We start from the raw sequence: 23,929 nt of genomic DNA on the forward strand, positions 1-23,929 counted from the left end.
ATGTAAATATTTTCAAGAGAGAAGAAAAATGGCTCGCATTCACACTAAAGAGGGAATGATTGCTATCAGAGCCTTCTGTTCTAAGCAAGGCTTCTGGCAAATGAGGGGGAGTGGGAGGCTCTGTGCATGGGGGCAAGCCCGAGGCAAGTGAGCCTGCGAGCGCAGATGGTTGAGGAGGGGTGAGGGACAGGTGGAGAGCAGGGACTCTGCAGGGAAACTTAGCTAACGGAGAGGTTCACCAAAGGCTAGTTCTGCTCATGAGCAGCTTAAAAATGGGCATCTCATATGAATCTAAGGAGCATGAAACAGAACTTCAAACAATTTCAATGCTGAAAAAGCCTCGAGAGGTCATTTGTTCAGTAAACTCCAAATTTAGCTGATAATCTGAGCCACTGGGGAAGTCTTTTTAGAACGCATCGTTCTGAGTTCCACCCTAAACCTGCCTGAACTGGGGCCAAGAATATTTATGTATCATTTATGGTTCTCAGTTCCAAGTGATGGAAAGTGACATAGGCTGATTTTAGCAAAAAGGAATGTATTGAAAGGATAATGGGAAGCTCTTAGATTCCCCGGGAATGCTGAAGAACCAAGCTTGGGAAGCATGCAGTGACATAGAGCAGAAAGTTAACCGGGACCACAGGGGATGCCCTCGCAGGCAGCCTGAGAGGCCCTGCTCCTGGGCTTGCGATGGTGCTGCAGCTACCTCTGCCACCAAACACAGCAGACACAGCTGCTGCGGCGCTGAAGACCTCATGAATCCCCTCCCTGCTTCTGTGCCGCTAACCTCAGATTCATGATCCAGATGGCTGCATCCGGTGGGTGGCTGAGACTAGCCCGTGCTGTCCATGCTCTACCAGCTAAGGAGGCTTGGGAAAGTGGTCGTCTGTCTTCTCTGATTCTGTGGAGAGAGGGAGGCTCCTGCAACAGAATTATATAGTAAATTTAGGTTGAGATACAGAGAGCAAGTTATCTCAAATGACAACTCTGAATTTAGGATTCAGGTTTGATACAGAAATTGTTTCTATTTTATTATTCTGCCATCCTCAAGTTTTTAGTTTGTCATCTCTTAGTCATAATATGGCTGCTATGCTGCAGGCAACATCTTCCCTCACCAATACCAATTTTGAGGCAACAATAAAAAATGGCAATAGACTTTCTCCTCACAAGACTCCATTTTTTTCTGAGATGAAAACATTTCCTGAAACTTTCTCCTGCCCCCTAATCCATAGACTTCACCTCACGTCGCATTGTCCAGAGCTGACTTAGGTGCCATTTCCTAAGTCAATTACTGGACTCAGATACTGGAATTACCATGATGGCAACAAGTCTGTAATGTTTCTTTCTGGGTTTGGTGTAGGGGCCTACCTTCCCTACGATAGAGGATGTCACTCTCTGAGGAAAATCTAGTCTAAATCAGTTGAGATGAAGGCAAGAGGATGCCACATTAATAGGCAATGAATGGCAGCTGCCAAAGTCGGGAATTACTTAAACATACGAAAGACACTCACAAGCTGAGCAACCAAATAAACACCCATTCTATAGTCTTTAAAGTCCCCAGGGTGATTCTTTTGTAGCTAGGATTTCCCTGTTGTTTGGCAAGCTGGCTTTTCTAAGCGTATATCTAAACCATTCTCCCTTTCCAACAGAGAAAATATGTTCAGGGATCAGACATATTCCAAGGACATAACATGCCTCAGTGTAAAGACAAATATTCAATTATTTTGCTTTTGGGACTGGCAGAGTTTTCAAGCCATGATAATAACAGCTTTTATTTCCAGAATACCTTCTTAGTGTCATGCTAAGTAATTTACATGCATTATCTCCAATTTTCATAACCATTCTACTATGTACATACCTACATAAAAAAACTGTGGAAGAGGCATTGAACTTGCTTTCCAAGACTACAGATTTAAGAAGTAGTGGAGCTAGGTCTTGAACATATTTCTTTAGGACTGCAAAGTCTATTTCTAATGCATAACACCAGTAATTTTAAAAAGTACCTGTTTCCTGAACAGAGTAACATTCTTCGTGTCTCATAGAAAACTTAATTAATGAGCTGATTTCAAAGAGCACTTTGTGTGTGTGTGTGTGTGTGTGTGTGTGTGTGTGTGTGTGCGTGTGTTTACCACGGTTGATATGACCCTTCAAATTATGCTCAGCTCTAGGGTGCAAGTTTTTTGTGGATTCTTGAGTCCTTGTCCCCATGGGATTAAGGAGGTTGTTTTCTTGTAGTTCTTTTACTGGTAACTTGTCCAGTAAACTATGCTGGAAGGCCCTCAGACTCAGTCATATTTAACGTAAATATATGTATATATTTTTTAAGTACTATTGATCACCACAATTTACAAAGGTAATGAACAGCCTGATGCTTAGGAAGAATAGCATAAAGGAGGGAATGGAGATGGGTAGGGAATAGACTGTGGCATGCATGTAAAAAAATAAACTATCAAATTGCCTTTGAAGGAAAAATAGATCACTCCTTTACAAAATTATAAAGGAGGTAGTTTCCTCAACTTTCCTTTCAGCATTACGTGTTTTACAAGCCTTACTTTTCCAGCACCATTCTTCTGTCCCCATTAATTGATTTTGGATTGTTTTCTTTTTTCTTTCTCAGTCAATGGCAAAGTGTGAGGTTCTAACAGGTTGGTAGCACTTCCCTTGCTATGTTTGCAGGTGTGTCGTGGTTTGACACTATCATCATCACAACTCTGAGACCAGGTCTGAAACCAGGGGGGAATGTGTCTTGCGATCCAGAAAATTACCTGACTGGCTTTCATAGAATATCTACCATCTAGGCTTGATGCCTGTTGAAGAAAGACAAGGTACAAAGTAATCAAAGAAACCAGTCAAAAGAATTACCTAAGCTGTTTATTTAAGGCCCACCCAAGAATAACTGATGCTGTATTAATAATTGATTTTGACTTTTTGAAATTTGACTTTTTACTAAAGTCTACAGGTGATTCTAAATTCAGCTACATTTAGGTACTGCTGTGGGTACCTAAATGAGGACTGAGAAAGCAGTCCTCACAGAGCAAATCATGTGTGATTTTTATTTTCCATTTTGAGGGCTAGATGAGAAGAGAGAAATATTATGCCATAAGAATTAAGGCAAGAGAATTATAATATTTTCACTAAGGGATTTTAAAAATTATGTAGTATACTGTCATATTTAGTCCTCACGAAAAGTGCATAGGAGCCAAGTAACACCCCAGCAGAAAATTTGTTGCCCTTAAAAGTAATGATGGAATAAACATTCTTTGTACATATCTCCTTTGTACACACAAAAGAATTTCTCATAGGAGTGGAATTGACAGGTCTAGGATTTGTTTATCTTCAGCTATGTTAGATATTGTGAAAATGATTGTCCAAAGTGTCAGAAACATTTAAAATCTCAATAGTGGGGTATGTGAGTTTTCATTGTTCTGCAACTTTACCAACACATAGCATAATCAGACTTAGTTTCGTCAGTATGAAAAGTGTCAAATGGTATCTCAGTATGGTTTTGATTTACATTTCCCTGATTATTGCTGATATACATCATTTTCATTGGTTATGGTCATTTAAAATTCCTCTTTGTGAACAGATTATTTGTAATTTTTTGTCTCTATATTTTTCCTATCTATTTATAGGATTTTAATATATTTAATGCTAATTTATTGTATTATGTACATTATTTTTATTATATACATTACTTAAAATTATAAAACATAATTTATTTTGATTATATACATTTTTTTCCAGTCTCTGGCTTGTCTTTACCTCTTTTATGCTGTTATCTGTATCAAAGAAGTTTTAAAATTGAATGTCGTCAATTTCTTGAATCCTTTCCTTTCAGAAGTGTGCCCTTCCTGTCTGGCTTAAGTAATACTTTATTATGTCCACAATATAGATATTTAATTTTTTACACTTTCTTCAAAGTTTAATACTTACTACGTTGTATGTAGATATTAAATCTACCTGGAATTGATGTTATTATAGTGTGGGATAGAACTCTTAATTCACATTTTTATGTATTTATAACCAACTTTCCAAACATCAATTAATGAATAGTCATTTCTTTCTACAACTATTTGATCTACACTGGCATCTTCATAATACATCAAACACCCGTATGTCGGCGAGTCTGATTCTGAGTTCTCTATTCTAATTTTGTATTGTAACTTCTTCCCATCTGCTGCTGAAAACAGCTTATTGTCCTAATAACTATGGCTTCTAAAGAAGTCCTAGTCTCTCATTGAATACGACTCTGCTCCCTTTCTTTCCTTCTCAAAATGTCTTGACCATTGAATATCCATGTGAATTTTAGGATCACAATATCAAGCTCTGTGATTAAATCCTGCTGAGATTTGGATTGAAATTGCAATAAAGGTTACTTGGAAGAAAATTACTCTGTATATTCTTGTTTCTTCTAAGGCAGGGTTATGGCATACTACACATATATTTAGACCTTTTTTATGACTGAAAAAAAGTACAATAATATTCTTCATAATGCTGTTGACTAATCTTTTGCTAATTTTATTCCTAGGTGTTCTGCAGAAAGAATGACAACAAAATTTAGATTAAATTTTTTGGGACTTCTAGAATACCAAACTAGATGGAATGATGCAACACTAGGCATAAAATTGGTCTGTCTCAAGTGAATCTAGATGTACGAAGACCTGACCTTCAGCTGTTTTTGCATGGTCAGCGAGATGTTTCTGTTTATCATACTTTCAAAACTACTGTTGATGGTGTATAAAAATGCTATTATTTTTTGAGATGGATTTCATATAAAACAACTATTATTATTTTTAATAGGTTGTAGTTTTCTGTGTAGAAAATAATAAACTATTGACATAAAATTTTTATTTCTTTTTAGTCCTAATCATTGCATGCATGTGTACGAATGTCTTGGTGAGTTGGCTTGCATCTCCAATACAGCTCTGACTAGAGGCAGGAAATGTGAACATCTTTTCATTGGTACTGACTTTCGAGGGAATGCTTTAAAATCCCCCATAAAATGTGATATTTACTGAGACTTTTTGTAAGCATTTTTTATTAGGTTAAGAAAGATTCTTTCCATTCACCATTTCCTAAGATGTTATCAAAAATCGTAAGTGTATTAAATGTATTTTGGAATTTATGGTTATAAATCTATGTCTCCATTTTCTTTTCTTGAGTCTATATTAAAAAATTCTAAATTCCCAGAATTTTTAAAAATTTTTCATAATTTTAAATTGTATGAATATAATTATAATATGGTCTTATTATTCTCTAATTTTCTAATTATTTTCTAATTTTCCGTGTGTACTTTTACAATCTTAACAGTGAATATTTTTACTTTTTTTTTCACTGATATTGGTAAAAGTTTATCTATTTGAGTAGTGTTTAAAATTTTTAGCTAAGTTTTTTAAAAATGAAACATCATTGTTTTTTAGTTTTCTATTGAACTCATTTCCCTTAGTTATTTTATTGTGTAAATTTATTTATGTTTATTTTACTCTTCTTCTAACATCCTGGTATAAAACTTTGATTCAGTAAATTTTAATCTTTTTTATTTTTACCGTATGCTTTTAAAGACAAATTTTCCCAAACTACCTTTTCATAAGTATTTTATAATTTTGAAATAAAATGTCTTCACTGTTATTCAGGTTTCAATATATTAAACATTTGTGTTATACTCTTTAAATATTTATTTTAATCAATTTGATACAATTATGAAGTTGTTAAAACAAATGTTTCTAGTAGATTTTTAATGAGAAATGGAAATATTCTATGCTAATTTTTTTCCTTAGAGACATACACGCAATAATTTAATTCTTTTGGTAATTAGCTCCATATTTCTAAATAAAAAGCTTTACTACCATTCATTGCCTCTTAGATTTTGAAAATTATCTATTGACTTCTATTTAGATTATGAGGATATAGTTCCCTCAGACTTACATCCTCTCTTTGTCCCTTCCGTCACATACACAAACTTCTTGTCCCCTGATTATCTCAATTTACTTTTATCACAATTTTTGGTTCAATAATCTCACTTACAACTGCATCATAAAACATAATATGATTACATTCATTATATAATTTTAATGGCCTGAAATCAATAACTTTGTTTTCATTTACTTAACTTAGTTTTGTTTGCACATCACTAATATGCTCGTAAAGGCCAACGCTTCCTTGGAGCACTCTTGACCACGTTAGGAAATCTTAGAGGCATCCCTGTTAGCCACTCGTGTACTATTCAAATCCCAACTATTTGCTCCCTAGGCCTGTGACACAGCTGTGTTCTTAGGAGATCCTTTTACACATCAATGCGAAAACTTTCTTCACCTTTTTTTCCTGAGAAGGGAAGCCCGTGTCTATATTCTGTAGCTTCTTATTTTGTGTACACTCTATTTTTACGAAACCCACCTCAGAATACTTCTTGAAAAGTATGCATGGAATGCAAATTTTTGAAATCTTGTATGCTCCAAATGTCTCCACCCTTTATTGAAAGTTTTGTTTGGTGTCGAATTCTACATTTGATTTCTTCAAATATCTGAATCATTGTTCCATTTTCTTCTAGCTTCTAGTGCTGTTGAGAAAGCCATTTCCACTCTGATCCTCTTGTTTTTTAATGATCTGTTTATGTTTTCTTCTATAAGGTTTTATCCTTATTGCTAATTACCTGAAATTTTTCTATGATGATCAATTTTGATGTGGGATTTTTACATTTACTGTGATGGAAACTCAGTGAACTTTTGCAATCTCAAAACTCATGTCCTTCAGTTCTGGATGATTTGTTAATTTCTTCCCAACACATGATCTATTCTCTCTCTCTCTCTCTCTCTTTTTAGAATTGATGTTTTTTGGATGTTGGACTTTCTAAGCCAATCCTCCAAATGTCTTCCTTTTTGTTTCTATTCTCTATTTCTATACTTCTTTTTGTGTTTCCTGGAAGGTTTCATAAGTTTTCAAAAGCCAGTTTTACAAAATTTTTTACACAATATTTTAATTTTCAAGAGTTCATTTATAATTTCTAAGTATTTCATATTTTAACATCCACATCTTAATTTTGGACACCATACCATTCCACTACTTTTGAGCATGTTAATGATATATTTATTGGTAATAACTTCTTATTGCATTATTTTTTATTTCCAATGAGTCTTCTCAAGTTGTTGTTGTTTTGATCACTTACTTTTATATTAGAAGTATGTTTAAATGACAACTAATGTTTAGTTGTCTATTGATATTCAAAATCGATCTACTAGAAGAATTAGTGGAAGTGCTAATTGTATGGGTAGACATCAAGTGGTGGATTTCGTGATTGGGGAATTTAACATGAATCTTGCCTTTTCGTTGAAGGCAACCATCTCCTTTTACTTATAATAAAATAAGTTTCCCCAGGAAAGAATGCTCTGAGGTGGGTGCTGGAAGTGGTAGTTAAACCTCTGTGGCACTTTGCTAGAATCAGTAGAAGAGAGAGGATGGGAGTGGTCTCATCATTTAGTTTTATATGTTGTTTTGTTTCCCTCTTCTCTGAGTATAGATGTCCTCTGGCTCAACCTCTTTAGCAAGTAAATTCCCATCTTGTGATGGAGACGTAGTGACCTAGAGGCAGAGTGGGAAGAAAAGGTGATACTGAGGACACATCTTCTTCTTTTATAGATTTCAATCAACTTTTCCTGTTTTTAACCCTACTCATTGCCACCCCTTCCTCTAAAAGGGTACACAACTGCTCTGATTTCCGAGCTTTTACTGAGTCTTCAGGATGAATCACTCTGCTTTTTTCTTAATTTCTTTCACTCTAGGCTTAAATGTCATTCTGTATGCTAGAAATTAAGTTTCTTACCCATAAATCTGTCACTGCATCATAATTTTATTAATATCCCATGAGTATAGTTGTCTTCTTCTTCATTGCTTTTGCATTAATGAGCTTATGTCTTTTTTTTTAATAGACTTGATTTTTTTTAGCAGTTTTAGGTTTACCAGAAATTTTCTGTATACACTCTGGCCCCACACATTCATAGTCTCCCCCATTATCAACATCTCCCGCTAGAGTTGTACATTTGTTACAATTGATGAACCTACATTGATACATCATCACCTCAAATCCAGTTACATTAGAGTTCACTTTTGTGTGTGTGTGTGTGTGTGAGGAAGAGTAGCCCTGAGCTAACCTCTGTTGCCAATCTTCCACTTTTTGCTGAGGAAGATTGGCCCTGAGCTAACATCTATGCCCATCTTCCTCTATTTTATGTGAGATGCATGCTACGGCATGGCTTGATAAGCAGTGCATGGGTCCATGCCTGGGATCCAAAACTGCGAAGCCCAGGCCGCCGAAGCGGGTCACATGAACTTAACCTTTATACCACCAGGCCAACCCCTAAAGGTCACTTTTGACGCTGTTCATTCTACGGGCTTAGATAAATTTATAATGACATGTACCCACCATTATAGTATTATACAGAGTAGTTTCACTGCCATAAAAGCATCTGTGCTCTGCCTATTCACCCCCTCCTCTTCTCTTAGTCCTTGCAATCTTTTTACTGTTCCCAAAGATTTACCTTTTCTAGAGTGTCATATAGGTGGTATCATACAGTATATAGGCTCTCAGATTGCTACCCTCTCTTATTAATGTGTTTTTAAGGTCCCTCATATCTTTTCATGGCCTGCTAGTTCATTTCTTTTTCAGCGTTGAATAATATTCTACTGTCTGGTTGTATCACAGTTTGTTTACCCATTCACCTACTAAAGGACATCTTGGTTGCTTCCAACTATTGACAATTATGAATAAAGCTGCTATAAACATCTGTATGTAGCTTTCTGTGTGGAAATATTTTCAACTCTTTTGGGTAAATATCTAAGAGTGCTATTGCTAGATAATATGGTAAGAGTATGTCTAGTTTTGTGGGAAACCACCAAACTATCTTCCAAAGGGACTGTACCATTTTGTATTTCCACCAGCAATAAATGAGAGTTCCTGTTGTTCCACATCCATGCCAGCATTTGATACTGTCAGTGTTCCAGATTTTGGCCATTCTAATAGGTGTGTAGTGGTATCTCAACATTGTTTAAATTTGCATTTCCCTGATGATATATGATGTGGAGCATCTCTTCATATACTTATTTGTTATTTCTGTATCTTCTTTGGTGTGGTGTCTGTTGAAGTCTTTGACTCATTTTTAATCAGGTGATTTGTTTTCTTGTTGCTGCAATTTATGTGTTCTTTGTATATTTTGGAAAACAGTACTGTACTGGATATGTCCTTTGCAAATATTTTCTCCAAGTCCATGGATTGTATTTTTGTTCTCTTGACAGTGTCTTTTGACAAGTAGAAATTTTAATTTTAATGAAGCCCAGATTATCAATGATTTCTTTCATGGATTGTGCCTTTGGTGTTATATCTAAAAAGCCATTGCCAAAACCAAGGTTACCTGGATTTTCTCCTATATTATCTGTTGGGAATTTTATATTTTTGCATTTTGCATGTAAATCTGTGGTCCATATTGAGTTAATTTTTGTGAAAGGTGTAGGGTATGTGTCTAGATTCCATTTTTGGTATGCAGATATCTAGTTGTCCCAGTACCATTTGTTGAAAAACCATCTTTGCTTCATTTTATTGCCGTTTCCCCTTTGTCAAAGATAATTGACTATATTTATGTAGGTCTATTTTAGGCTCTCTATTCTGTCCCATTGATCTATTTGTCTATCTTTTTTTTTTTTTTGTCAATACCATGTTATAGTAAGTGTTAAAGTTGGGTAGAGTCAGTCTTCCAACTTGGTTCTTCTCTTTCAATATTGTGTTGGCTACTTTGGGCTTTTTCCTCTCCATATAACCTTCAGGATTATTTTGTCAATATCCACAAAATAACTTTCTGGGATTTTATTGATATTGTGTGGAATCTATAGATCAAGTTGGGAAGAACTGATATCTTGACACTATAGAGTCTTCCTACTTATGCATATGGACCGTTACTTCATTTATTTAGTTCTTTGATCTCTTTCATTATAGTTTTACAGTTTTCATCATATAGCTATTCTACGTAATTTGTTGTATTTATACCTAAATATTTCATATTTGGGGTGCTAATTTAAATGGTATTGTGTTTTTAATTTCAATTTTCACTTGTGCATGAAGATTAGTTAATTTCTATAGACAGTTTTTGTGTAGGAAAGACAGTGGGATATCCCATAAAGATGAGCTAAGAAAAGACATCACCACCTGGCACAGACAGGATGAAGACATCTGAATGCATGGTCAACATCATTGACAATAACTATCTGTCTCTTTGGGCCAGTCCTTAATTCCTTAAGGTCCTTAATCAAATGGCTGTGGTAGTCTATTGTAACAGAACTCCTTCTCCTGTTCTGGCCTCCTATGGTTGTATGATTCTGTAAATATCTATGAAGGATTGAGTGTGTCTTTGAAATGTTGACTGAGGAAAAGTCAGTTCAATTTAAACAGTAGATATTTATTTGGGCAATTTGAATTGCAATTCAGGAGACACAGATTCAGGTAGAAACCCAAAACATGGTCTAATTGCAGGAGAGGGGCTTAGGATTTTTACTGGAAAAAGGGAGGATGAAGTGAGTTTTTTTAAAAAAGAGTTCATTAGTGATAGATGAGGTAAGGTTAGGTTTGTACTTCACAGATGGGCTTGAGATTTGGTCATCAGGCAAAAGGTTAGACATACTTCATTTATTAGGTAGTGATCCAGTCAACAGTGAAGTCCAATTTCCTCAGTCCTTAAAAATGTGATATTCTTGTCCTTACTGACTTCTTGGAAGGTCGGCGGTTTGGTCCAGTTTGGAAGATAAAGAAAACAAGATGTGCAAGGAAATTCTTCTGTAATGGTTGCTCTGGCTCTACTTTAATATGGCTTCACTCATTGTCATATTTCACAAAAAAATTGTGTTATTTTTAAACAAAAACACTTGCTAACAGCAAAACCGCTGCACAATGATCATATCCACCAAACCTATGTATAGCTGAACTAACTATTGGAATTTTCTTCCGTTCTTGGAAGCTACCAGAGCAGATGAAATGATCATTAAATAGTCCCCCACTGATGAAGGCCTCATAGTCAACTTCTAGTGAATATTTATATTTATGCACTTCTCCCATCAGCCTCTATCTCTTCCCAGCCCAACTAATTGACTTTGAGTTATACATTGTAGAACTTAGATCCAGGTGGATATCAAAATGTAGATAAACTTCCCTGTTTAATTTCATAAATAGAAATACATTCTCTTGTTCAATTATTTAACAATGACTTTGTTTTATAAACACAAAGCCATATTGATCATACAGAAGAAATAAAAAATATATAAATGATTTTTTAATAAATACACAATTGTGTTTGTCCTTGTAACACTTAAAAATGCATAATTCTCTCTTTTTGTTCTCTTTTATCAAGTACTTATTTTAATTCATTATGGAAAACGGGGAAAATTCATAGTTTTTTTTTGTGATCAAACACATCTTCTAATTAATCCTGGCATCTCAATGTAATGGTGATGAATGTTACTAATTTAACCTTTTTATGCCCTCTTAGGGGCATCTTTATAAAGAAATATGTCATTTATGGAAGTATTTGTTCAGATCAGAAAACACAACTCACCTTCTAATGTCTTTGAATTAAGGATTACTATTAAATCATTTATTTTATTATATTTTTCTTTCTTCTCTATATTTATCCTTGCAAATTCAGTTGATAAATGCAGTATAATTTTTTTAAAGGGGCACTTCTACAGCAATAACCCAAGTGGTCTTTTACCCATTATTTTTCTTTAAGTGAAGAGTTGCAATTAAACCATGCCCCCTATCTAACACAGTAAGCTTCAATTATTCCACATCACGTCAGAAGAGGTTTAGATAATGCCAAGTGCATGTATACTTGGCTGTAATTCTGGGGTTTCTACAGAGGTTTTCTTGGACCTTTGGTTATACCTTCTCCTTTGAGTGGTCTTTGGTTAAAATCTCTTCACTAGTCTCATTAAGTGCTCAGGTGCGAAAGAGAAGGTGTAATATAAATTGCTTCCTAATGAAGTGGGAAGGAGAAGGCAAGTTGAAAGGACCTCAGCAGAACTATTCTGTCCAAAAGTCCCATAATTAGAGAGATAAGATTATTTCTGGTCTTCCACTGCTTCCAGTGACAACTAGTATTAGCCTCAGAAGTTAGGTGTTCATAGGGGATTGCTTCAGGGACTACTGAATGTCCCTTTCCTTAAACTCTCTCCTATAAAATTGAGCCCATCAAGGGCAAGATTTGTTGTTTCTCATTCGCTTTGTATCTTTAGTTCCCAGAACAGTGCCTGGCACAAAGTAGCTGTGAGTACATTTTGATTAAATTTAATTGAATTGACTTCTTTAATTAGGTTCACAGAGTATCTATGAATGCTGGAGAATTTACCACCATTGACCAGATGACTACTTCTTTGGGCCTCAAAACCCTTCAGTCAAACACTGAAATGTTTGCTGAAATAGGAATTGCCAAGTGTTTTTAGTATCTGTTCTCTAGTAATCTGTAATATTTTTGGAAATGAACCATCATGAATGATTCAGAGCCCCTTATTCCATTCTTAATTCTCCAGTGAGAAAAGTTAAAGGCAGCTAAAGATCATAAGAAGAAAAACCCAAGGATGCCACAGGTCAAGCTTTAGATAACTATAATGTGTCTGTATTCCTTAAGATCCTTAATCAAATAACATTTCTTGGGCACTCATCTAACCAAGCTTGGAAAACGAGGCATACTTGCAGAGGAGGAAGAGCTAGGCCTTGGAGTCAGATAGCTGTGAGCTCAAAGCCCAATTCTTTTATTGTTGTTGTGACACTGGATACATCACTTAAGTCTAATGCCCTCATCCTCTCCATCTTTAAAACAGAGGTAATGATAGTCAATACAGAGGGTTTTTATGAGAACATACAAATAAAGTAATAGATGTGAAAGAATATCCTGTGTCTGGTAGACTTCTAAATACCCCTGCCCCTCAAATATTCCTTGTCCCCTGGTATTCACAACCATGCATAACCCCTTCATGTTGAATAATTTGGTTCTAGCTAAGAGAACATGGAAATGGTAACAGAATGATCACTTTTGTGATTAGATTACAAAATATTATGATATCTACCTTACTAGCTGACTCTCACTCTCTTGCTTACTTTGATAAAGTAGGCTGTCATGTTGGAGAGACTCACATGAGAAGGAAGGGAGGGTGGCTTCCAGCCAACAGACAGTAAGAAACGGAGGTTCACAGTCCAACATCCTGCAAAAAACTGAATCTTGCCTACAATCACATGAATGAGCTTGGAAGTCGATTCTTCTCCAGTTAAGGCTGGTGCCGAAACCACACCCCTCTCTTACACTACTGAGTATAGCCTGTCAGAGACCTTGAAGTAGAGGACCCAGCTAAGCTGTACCCAGATAAATGATTCCAGAAACAACTGTGAGATAATAAATGTGTGCTGTTTTAAGCCACTAAGTTTTGGAATATGTTAAGCAGCAACAGATACTAATAAAAAATAAAAAATAAATATATACACATACAAACATGTGTGTGTGTATGTATATATACATATATATGCATACACATATGTACACATACACACATACATACATAAATACATATACATATATATGATCATCCAAGTATGAACCCAGGGAATATTTTATCTCTGAAGTGACTTTTTCCTGACTCTATGCTTATTAACTGTGTGGTAATTTTAATTAACTGTGTGCTTAGTTTTCAGTGTGTGTTTCCATGAGTGTCTGGATGATGTGATGTGTTCTCTTCTACGTGTGTCATTCACAGAATTTCTAACAACAATACAGAATCTCTGACAAAGTGATATCAGAAAAACATGCTTTGAAGCTTTATTTCCCAATATTTATTCTTCATGGATTTGTATAAGAATAGCTGGGAAGTATGTATCACAGTGAACAGCAAAGACCAGGATTTCAGTGTGTCATAGCTTCATCTCTATTTTTGTCTCTTGAACAAGTTACATAATTTATCTAAGTTTCAATTTACTCACTTACTTAAGTGGCATAATAGTCCCTATGTCATAGAGGACTCAATACACTAAAAAACAAACAAAAAACTAAACAACATCTTTTAAAAATTCCAAGTACTTGACTAAGGCCTTTACAGATATATTAATTTTGGTCATTAAATACATACAATAAGATAGATATGATTATTATTCTAATTTTATTGGTAGGAAAACTAAGGCTCAGCTGAATCAACCAATTTGCCCTAAAGTCATAGATTTTACAAGTTTTGGGGCTTAGATTTAAATCTGCATAGTTTTCTCTTAAGAAGTGTGTTTATTCACACTTTGCCTGCTCAAGTCCCACTGATCTTCCAGATTCTGCCATTGCCGCATACAATCTATTCCTTCCATAACAGAGAATCTATTTTAAAACACAAATAAAATAAATAGTTAATATGTTAATTATTAAAATAGTTTAATAAAATATTGAATAAACAATATTTAAATTATTAAATCCTTAAAATAAATAAATATATAAATAAAAAATAAATTAAAATATATTTGTGGAGAGAACCTATAGCAGTTCCCAGCACATAACTGTGTGCAATATATGTTACTTAATAATTATTTCTTAACTAAGATTGTTAAGATCCATTTTTGGACATAAATCATTTAATTCCAATTAATTCCAACCTTTATTCTCAGGCACATATGTGATACTAAGCTTTGTGCTTCTGACTTCTTTTGTTTCAAAAACGTTCAAGGAATTCGCCAGGTATAGATGAGAACATTTCACCCCTGCCTTATTCCCCAACGTCTTTTCTTCCATTCCTCCCTCCCTTCCTTCCTTCTTTCTTTTCTTCCATACTAATTCACTCAAAAAATGCTTATTGTACACCTACTATGTGACTAGTTACTGAGGTTACAGGCCAGGTTAGAGGTTGGATTGAGGTACAGAGTACCATAACAAATCCGTGGTTTGAAGCCATGAAGATTTATTTTAGATCCACATTATAGTTCCATCTCGAGTCAACAGGATGAACTATGCTCTATGTCATCCTTACTCAGGGCCCTGGATGGCAGAGACTCATCTCCGTGCCTCCATAACTGCTGAGGCAAGAAAAAGGGAACATGGCACGCATGCACTATTAAAGTGTCGCCTGGAAGAGATATGTGTCATATCCATGCACCTCTTCTGGGACAAAGGAGTCCTATGGCCACACCTAACTTTAAAGAGGCAGAAAAATGCAATCCTTTCTTTTCCTGAGCAGCATGTTCAACCTGCATGTTGAATAGCACATAGACCTTGAGAGACAACTTCACCTATATGTCTTATCTCACTTCTAGAAAGCTCAAGGAGACACTTCAGTGTCCTGTTTCTTTTTTTGTTTTTGTGAGGAAGATCAGCCCTGAGCTAACATCCATGCCAATCCTCCTCTTTTTTTTTTTTTTCCCTGAAGAAGACTGGCCCTGGGCTAACATCCATGCCCACCTTCCCCTACTTTATATGGGGCGCCGCCACAGCATGGTCTGACAAGCGGTGCATCGGTGCGAGCCCGGGATCCGAACCCTGGCTGCCAGCAGTGGAGCGCTTGCACTTAACCACTACGCCATGGGGCGGCCCCTTCAGTGTCTTGTTTCTAATTCACTGCTTCATTCTCTTTCCATTTCTCATTTCTTTATTCAGCCATTCAATAGTTTATTGAATGTACAGTATATGTTAGGTACAGGAGTTACAGCAAATAATTTTTTTTAAAAAAGAAAAGAAAACTGCTGCCCTCATGCCATTTATGTTGTAAGGGAGGAAAAATAATTAAAGTATTTAACAAGTCAGAGAGTGATGATGGCTTTACACTGGGAAAAGTAAAGCAGGGAAAGGGAGAAGAGAGAATGATGACGTCTGAGAAGAGACTTCATTTTAAATTGGGTGATTAGGACCAGTCTTGCTGAGAAAGTGAAGTGTAGCAACGACCTGAAAGAGGTAAGAGAATGTGTCTGAGCCGCTATATTACCCAGGGGAAGATCATTCTATTCAGGAGCAGCAAATTTAAATGCCCCGAGGCAAAGCACTTCTAGTAGAAGCTTGCTTTTCTAGTGAGACCTAGAAAGAAGCATGAGACTGGATGAAAGGAGAAGGAGAGTGTGGCAGGAGATGAAAGCACAGAGGTTCCAGGGGCCAGATTAGAGACCCAGGGGCCTTCAGAAGGCCTTTGGCTTTTATGAACATCTTGGGGAACTCTTGGTAGATTTCATCCAGAAAAGTAGCATAGTCGTACATGTGTTTTAAAATAGATTCTCTATTATGGAAGGAATAGATCACATAGGGGAAATGACAGAAGCAGGAAGACCAGTGGCAGTGTCCTGAGCACCTATAGCAATGCACTCCACTGCCAATTACTTAGTGGAGAAAGACTGGGCAGAGCAGGTTTGGAGGAGAAATCATAAATTCCATTTTGGACATATTAGTTTTGAGGTGTCTATCAGACATCTTAGTGGGAATGTTGACTAGATAGCTGGATATAAATGCCCCCAAATTGGGAGAGCACTCTGGGCTGGAGATATGTACATACAGACAGCATCTAATTCCATGAAGCTGGTTTGTGCGAGTATACAAAGAATGGAAGAGGTGTAAGACCTGAATCCCTAGTCACTAACGCTGAGAGATCAGAAATAAGAGAATGGAACAGCAAAGGATATTTGGAAGGAGCAGCTAATGAGGTAGAAGGAAAATATGTCCTGGAAGTCAAGTAAATAAAATGTTTTAAAGAGGAGAGAATGATCAGATTGTTGGATCAGCTGGTAGGTCCCTAAGATGAAACCTGAGAAGTGACCATTCTATTGTCTATGTGAAGATGTTCAAAGGCTTTGATGTGAGGAATATTGGTGAAATATAGGGCCAAAGCCTGACTATAGCAGCCTGAGGAGAAAATGGGAAGAAAACAATTTGATGTAACAAGATAAATCTGGCCATGTGTCCATTTAGGGTAGGGCTGTATCTACCTTGAAAGAGCTCCAGGACCTGAAATGGATGTACATGATGACTGAGGGGGTTGTTATCTTCGTGGTCAAACTGCAGGAATTCTGGCCATGATCGCTGGCCACATTATTCCTCCCAATCACAAACCCCAGTGCCTAAAATACCACTATTATTTATTCCCTTGAGTTTGATTTTTGTTTTTTCATACCAAGCATCTCTTTTTCTAACACTGTTACTCTAAGGATTAGCATAATAATCTGCCGTAACTTATAGAAAAACAAAATGGACTGGGAGTTGGAGGACCTCTGTGGTCTTAAATAAATCTTGTCCTTCCCTTAGATTGACGGAAGAATAAAATGGTCTCTAAGACCCTTCAAGCTGAGAGCAGAGTCATATGGGAATTGAAATTTTGAAGGAGAAGGAATGAGTTTGGAGTTGGAATCACTGCCTGGGAAGGCTAAAGACAGACTCCTTCATTCCATCATTCAATGAACTTCACCAGCCCTAGCTGTGCTCTTTATTCTGTAATTACAGAAATGAACAAGAAAATGTCTTTGTTCTAAAGAAAGCCTCAGTCTAGTGTGTGGGAGGTGGTGGGTCACTTTCTGGAGATAACAAAACAAGATGTCTGGTTAAGGAGTACTAGAAAAAAAAGAGTGATGAGATGGAGGGGGCACCACTGATGACAGGAAGACAGGTTCAATAGTATGCTCACTCTGAGGCCTAATTCTGGAGGTAGTCTGTATGCTGTGAATTAAAGTCCCACTCAAGTTGCAGATTTTCATGCCCTAGGAAAGATAATTTGCAGGACAGTCTTTGGACTGTTGCTATCTCAACAGAAGCACATTCTGCACTCTGCAATCAAATAGTTTTTGTATTCCTAGTGGAAATTCAGTGATAACTTTGTTAAATCACTTTCACCATTGAAAATTCTTATTTTACTTTTCACATGTATTGTGATAATAACATGTTGAAGAGCTCATCAGCTTGGAAAGGAAAGCATCCATTTTCTCTGATAGACAATCATCAACTCGAGAAATAGGCTCTGCCCCACACGGTTATCTACTTACCTACCTTAATTATCAACCTTATCTGCAGTACTGCACAGTGCAAGGACTCTGCCACTACCTTGGCTGGGCTAGAGAACAAAGACCACATACAACAGCACAGGACAGCCTTTGAAATGAGGAGCTACCAGTGATTCTCTTCATTACTTTACAGGGAACTCTTCACTTCAGGAATTTGAAAAAGAGCCCTAATGAAGTGTAGTTCCGCTTGGAAGCAATCCACATATTCCTTTACCATTGCTATGTTGAGTCATAGTCATACCAGAGATGACGCTAGTGCAAAATGCTTTGCTTTTAAAAATCACACTGAAGGGCAAACAGAGTGGTTCAACGTGTTGGAGGAGAAGTAAACGTCGATTTCTTGCTTACAGGGAAGGATTGTGCCCTTTTGAAGTCCATAGGATAGGCTAAAAGCAAACAGCTTCCTCTACATTGAGCTCATTAAAGTGGCTTTGATTTGTTTTATTATTATTTTTACTTTGCACAAAAATTTCAATTAGGAACAGTATCAAATCCAGCTAATTTTCTCCTCCTGAGGATTCACGATAGACAACTAACTCAAGGGCTGAGAGTGCCTTGTTTGCAACGTGCAAGTGAACATTTTTTTAAATTTCAAAAAACAAAACAAAAAACTCAACTCAATTTTATGTACAGTCTGAATGTTTGCATCCTTAAGTCCAAATTACAATCCTGTGTCTCAGTTTCTTCCTCTTAAGATAGAATCACAGTAGTAAAAGACATAATACATATAATGTACTTGGAATAATGCCTGGCACAGAGAGATGGCTCAATAATGTTAGTCATTGTTATTACTATTATAAACATCATTTTTTCTTCATCTCTCTATGTTGTTTGGCCTTAATATGAAATAAGACCTAGATGAATCTTCAAATGAGAGAGAAAGAAAAGAGTTGAGCAATATATCAGGTTCTCAATTCTTGTACCATTAGTCTTTCTGAGGGATTTTTGTAGAACAAATGGTGGCTGGAAGAGTTGAAGTTTTAATATCTAATTCATAAGTACAGCTTTGCATTAACTCTAAAAAGATATAAGAGCAACTTAGAACATTTGCTTCTAAGAACTACTTGGTGACTTGTGAAAGTAAGTGGTTATTAATTATATATGCCTACCTCAAAAACAAAAATATCAGTAGATCCAAACAAACAAAAAAAGGAAACCAAACTAAGCCAAAAGCAAACACAAAAATATTGTTCAAAAGTAAAAGTAGGAAATTTGAACTCAAGAGTGGAATGTGGTAAGTTAAAAGAAAAACAAATTGTAGATTTTCTTAAAAAATCAGAACCATATTTTCTAACTTTTAGATGAAAACAATAATTTCCCACTTCTAATTTAACAAACACATAAAAGCATTTGGAAAATATTTAAAAAATGATTATGAAGAAGGAAAATATATTTTAAAAATCTTTCTGTTGCTTACCAATTTAGATGTTTTTTTACATACTTCACTATAATCACAAAGCATAAACAACTGATAACCTTTTCTTTCATTTCTCACTGGCATTGTTTTTCGTGGCATGATGCTGTCTTCATCTAAATCTTTTCCAGTGGTTTATAATATACCTTTGAGTTGGGATACCATCATTTTCTTGGTTGCTCCATTTTTATAAGATATTTAAGTTTTCTTCCCCAAGATTTCAATGTGCACCTTAAAAAATAATTTCATTTGTCTATTAAATATTTGGCAGAGTGAAATAGGACTGTGTAGGGAAGAGAAATTCATAGATTAATGAGATCATCCTTTAAAGGAAATCATAGGGTTTTCAAGAGATGCAGAAATCGAGCAGTTCTACTTTGACTTCCACTTGTGAAGGGTGACCCTGTTCACCTCCAGGCCCCTCAGGAGTAACCATAGACTCTTTACAGGATATAATAGATCATCTTTATCCTCATCCTCCTACAAGCCAAACGTCTGACAGACCACATCAAGTCACACTTCCATACAGGACATCCATAAGCAGATCTGTGACACATTTACCACTAAAGTGCAGTGACAGATCACATTAATTCATAAAACACATTGATGTGTGTTAGACATTTTATTTGGCAGATGAAATTCTTTGATACACAAGCATGGAAGTGTTGGGCTATTGCATGTTTTCAGCCAAGGCTCTGTAATTTGTCTATCCATCCTTTAAAGCCAGCTCTAGAGACTTTCTGTGTAAAATTGGCAAAGTCTACCCTAGAATGGAAAGATTTCCTTCTCCTTCGATCTCAGTGATGTGATGGTCTCTATATACCCTTCATTTATTTACTATTTAAATCAATATTTTATTCCTGATTTTACAAAATTAACCCATTACTTTCAAGTTAATTGTGAAAAGTTTTCCCCTTTCTTCTTGATAATGGGTAAAGAAAAATATCCAAGATAAAGTTACATACAGAGGCATTTATTGTACAGGTCTCTTGGATACAACACAGTGCTGGGCATTGTGGAATAGTGAACAGGAGAGGCAGTCATGTGCCCTAGAGAAGTTAGTATATATCAGGTGTGTGAATATGCTATAGATAATATCTGGTCCAGAAAAATACTTATTTTGGTTTGATGTTGTTTAGGAATGGCTCCTTGAATTACAATTACTTGGCAGCTCAGCCTTTAACTATTCCAAACTTTATCTCATGACAAGGAATTTCTCCAGCATCATGAGGCTTATATGGGAAGAAGAAGGACATGGCCATCAACTGAGCATGTATAATGCTCTAATATACAGTGTTTAAAAAAAAAATTATCAACCATTTGATGAAAGTATGATACCTGTTTTTCAGGTGCAGATGAAGAGATTGAAATGCAAAGATGTTTAAAAAATCTTGTTCAAGGCAGGTAAAAGTAATTATATAAACATGGCCTTGGTTATTAGCTGAAAACTATCGAGAGAAACATTGAGATTTAATTGTGCAATGCTGTCAGAACAAGATAATTTTGTACCTACCTCCTAAATATCAGCAATTATCATCATTTCTGATGCTATCATGGTGGCCTATGTATGAATCATAGAAATAACCATTCAACTTGTCAACCAATGGAGGGCAGGAAAAAGGCTGCACCACTTGCTAGAACCCATGAATATTTCTAGGTTAACTAAACGTTCTTGACAAGGAGCTAGAATACCCCTATGCTTACAAGAATATTACTAATGAATTAATTAATTAAAAAAATTACTTAGGTGACAGAAAAACATGTATCCAGGACTTGGTTCTGCCATTGGCTTATCAAGTCATTTTAGACCAGTCAGTTTATGACTTTGGGCCTCTGGTTTCTTCTTCATAAAATTTGGGCATTGGTGCGATTGGAATTTCTCCACTCAGAAAAACACTATTTATATTCCTGCAATGGACAGAGGATAGCATATGACTTTGTATCTTTCATCAAGGAGGTGTCTACATAAAAAAAATAAGGCAGGAGGAGGTAACAGGATAGAGAGAACTTCATGGGCCCCTAACATGTGTAGGGCATTGTGCGGAGTGCTTTACATAGAGCCTTAAAATTGATCTCACCAAAACTCTACAAATTCAGCATTGCTATGTTTGTTTTGTAGAGGAGAAATTGCTAGAAAATATGGTTGAGTCAGAATTTTAACAACTATGTTACAAAGCTGAAAAAAATTTTGGGAATAATAGAGGTCAATGGGGAATTTTTAGAGGACAGAAGAATAAACAATTAACTCTTTTTCAGAAGTGTTTTCTTTTTTTTTTTGATGTTAGGGAACCTGAGAAAGTCTAGGCTGCAAACACCAGAACTTTTCAAAGTCCTTTCCTTGAGGTTGGAAATGAAATATTTCAGAAAGTATGATGGTGATAAGGATAGGGAAATTGATTCTCATTCTAAGTATCTTTGCACATGCAGCTCCAAGCTTGGAATGCTTCCTAGGAACTAAAATTATCGCTCTATGCAGTCATGGTTCATTCTCCCTAGTGAAACTTCTTTGAATTAATCTTACTGAGAGTCAATTAAGAAGCGAATGTTAGTCCTCAAGCTTTTCAACATGCCTGTTTTGGCCCCAATGTCTTTTTTCTACACACATGAGGTCTTCACTTTCACTTTAACGTCATCATACTCATACCCCAATAGACTTTTTGCTAGGTAGGAAACATCAGTTTGCTGGTACCAATCATCTTGCTGTTTTGGAAAGACTCTCCATTCATTTCTGGGTTCATGTTTATTAAACTCTATGCCAATTTCTCACGTATGGAGATTTAACTTCTATTCTTAAAAGGAAAATTAAATGATATGATCAGCAAAATATTAAAGACATTACTTGAAGCTAAAATATATGTCACTGTCCAATAATTTTCATCGAATACCTTATTATAAAATTTAGTCAATTACATAGTCTAATGGTGAACTTAAAATGCCCTTTAACATGAAATTAAATTTAAACAGTAGTTAGAAGTTTAAAACTATTCGAGGAAAATATTAGCCCCTTTTGGTTACATGAACTAGAGAGAGTGTTTTGAGAGGCATTTATCTTGATAAATAAAGTGACAGCTATTTATGGCAGAGGTTCCCAGAATGTCTGTCTTTGAAGTGGTTTTGGGGAACAAAGTGAAATGTACCCCCAGCAAAGCTTAGAAGGAAGACCACCTGTCAGAATTAAACCAGAAAATTATTGTTTGATTTAGAAGTGGAATTTGAAGGCATGTCAGAAGACATAGAGTGGAGAGATAAGCAATGACTATGGCAGGAAGAGCCTTCAGGGCCAGGCCAAGGGACTGGAAAGCACTGGAGAGTCATGAAGACATTTGTATGTCACTGAAGCACTGGAGAGTCAATTATCCATTCATTCATTCATTTCCTCATTCTGATATCTGTCATCTAGCTGTTCCTCCTAATTGGTAACTTCTTCCCCATTTTGTACAGTACTGGTGGAAATCACTGCCAATGTCATGCAATAGAAGCAGCTCATGCAGAGAGAACCTCCTCGGCTTGACCAAACAGACCTGCTAGACTGGGGCTTTGACTGTCGAAATAAGGAAATAAAGATAGTGCAGTGTTTTACATTCACAGCCACTGTGCCATTCTCTAGTATTGGTGGCAGCCAGGTAGTGAAATAGCAGTGGTGACATGCTGGCTAGAAATGCAGCCAGCAGAAGCCCCAGAAAAAAGCCTGAACAAATCCCCAAAGGATGTGTAGATGGTTACCCGTCAGATGTGGTCATGCCAGCCCAAGACCTCAGCAACAGTGATCGAAGAACAGAGACAGTTAGCTGACACAGCTGTGGGTCTGCTCCTCTCACTGCTAATCGAACAGTGGAGATGGCTATGTATCGAAAACATGCAGAAAGTTCTTCATCTTTTGTTTGGTACCCTAATTCAGAGGTGGTTAGAGGTGAAAGTAGCTAATCTAACATGTCCACAATGCTGGGTGCAGTACTTCTGGCTTCTTCAACAGTCTGTCTGACCTGGTGGAATTTTATGTAAGTATCTGCACCCTCTAAGGCCCCAGGAGCAGAAGGTGGCTGTTGAGAAACAGGCTTTGCAGAGGTTGGTGGGAGTCTTGCCAGATACTGTAGCAGAAATCCTTGGGGTGAACAAATGTTGGCTGAGCTGCAGTCTAGTCTTGGAGTCACTATAGCAACCTGTCATCAATAGGCATTTGATTTACTGCCTTTGGGTGGTCATCCTGGAATTCTTGGATCTCAGTGCCTCTGTTGAGGAGTCTACCATGACCACCTCTGCCTCAGATAACCCAGACAACCCCAAGAGGATGGGCGTCTCTCCTTAGCCATAGGTCATTTACCCATTCTTCAAAGGTTGGGAGAGTTACTCTGCTGCACGAAGAACAGTCAGGAAGCCTCTTTTCTCTGGAGCTGGGCTGTAGCTCAGAAGGCCTGGGGTCTCAGTAGCACTGTTGCCCCCCAGTGCTACTCCATTTGTGGCAGTTGATGGGAGGACGTATGTGCCAATTGCAT

At 36.5% G+C, this 23,929-nt stretch overlaps 1 pseudogene; it reads left to right on the top strand.

The window, feature by feature from the left end:
• The first annotated feature begins 575 nt into the window (after positions 1–575).
• LOC131411049 (sorting nexin-19-like) lies at positions 576–23,742 on the top strand (annotated as a pseudogene).
• The last annotated feature ends 187 nt before the right edge of the window (positions 23,743–23,929 follow it).

Source organism: Diceros bicornis, chromosome 10, assembly GCF_020826845.1.
Source record: "Diceros bicornis minor isolate mBicDic1 chromosome 10, mDicBic1.mat.cur, whole genome shotgun sequence".
NCBI classification, from domain to species: domain Eukaryota; kingdom Metazoa; phylum Chordata; class Mammalia; order Perissodactyla; family Rhinocerotidae; genus Diceros; species Diceros bicornis.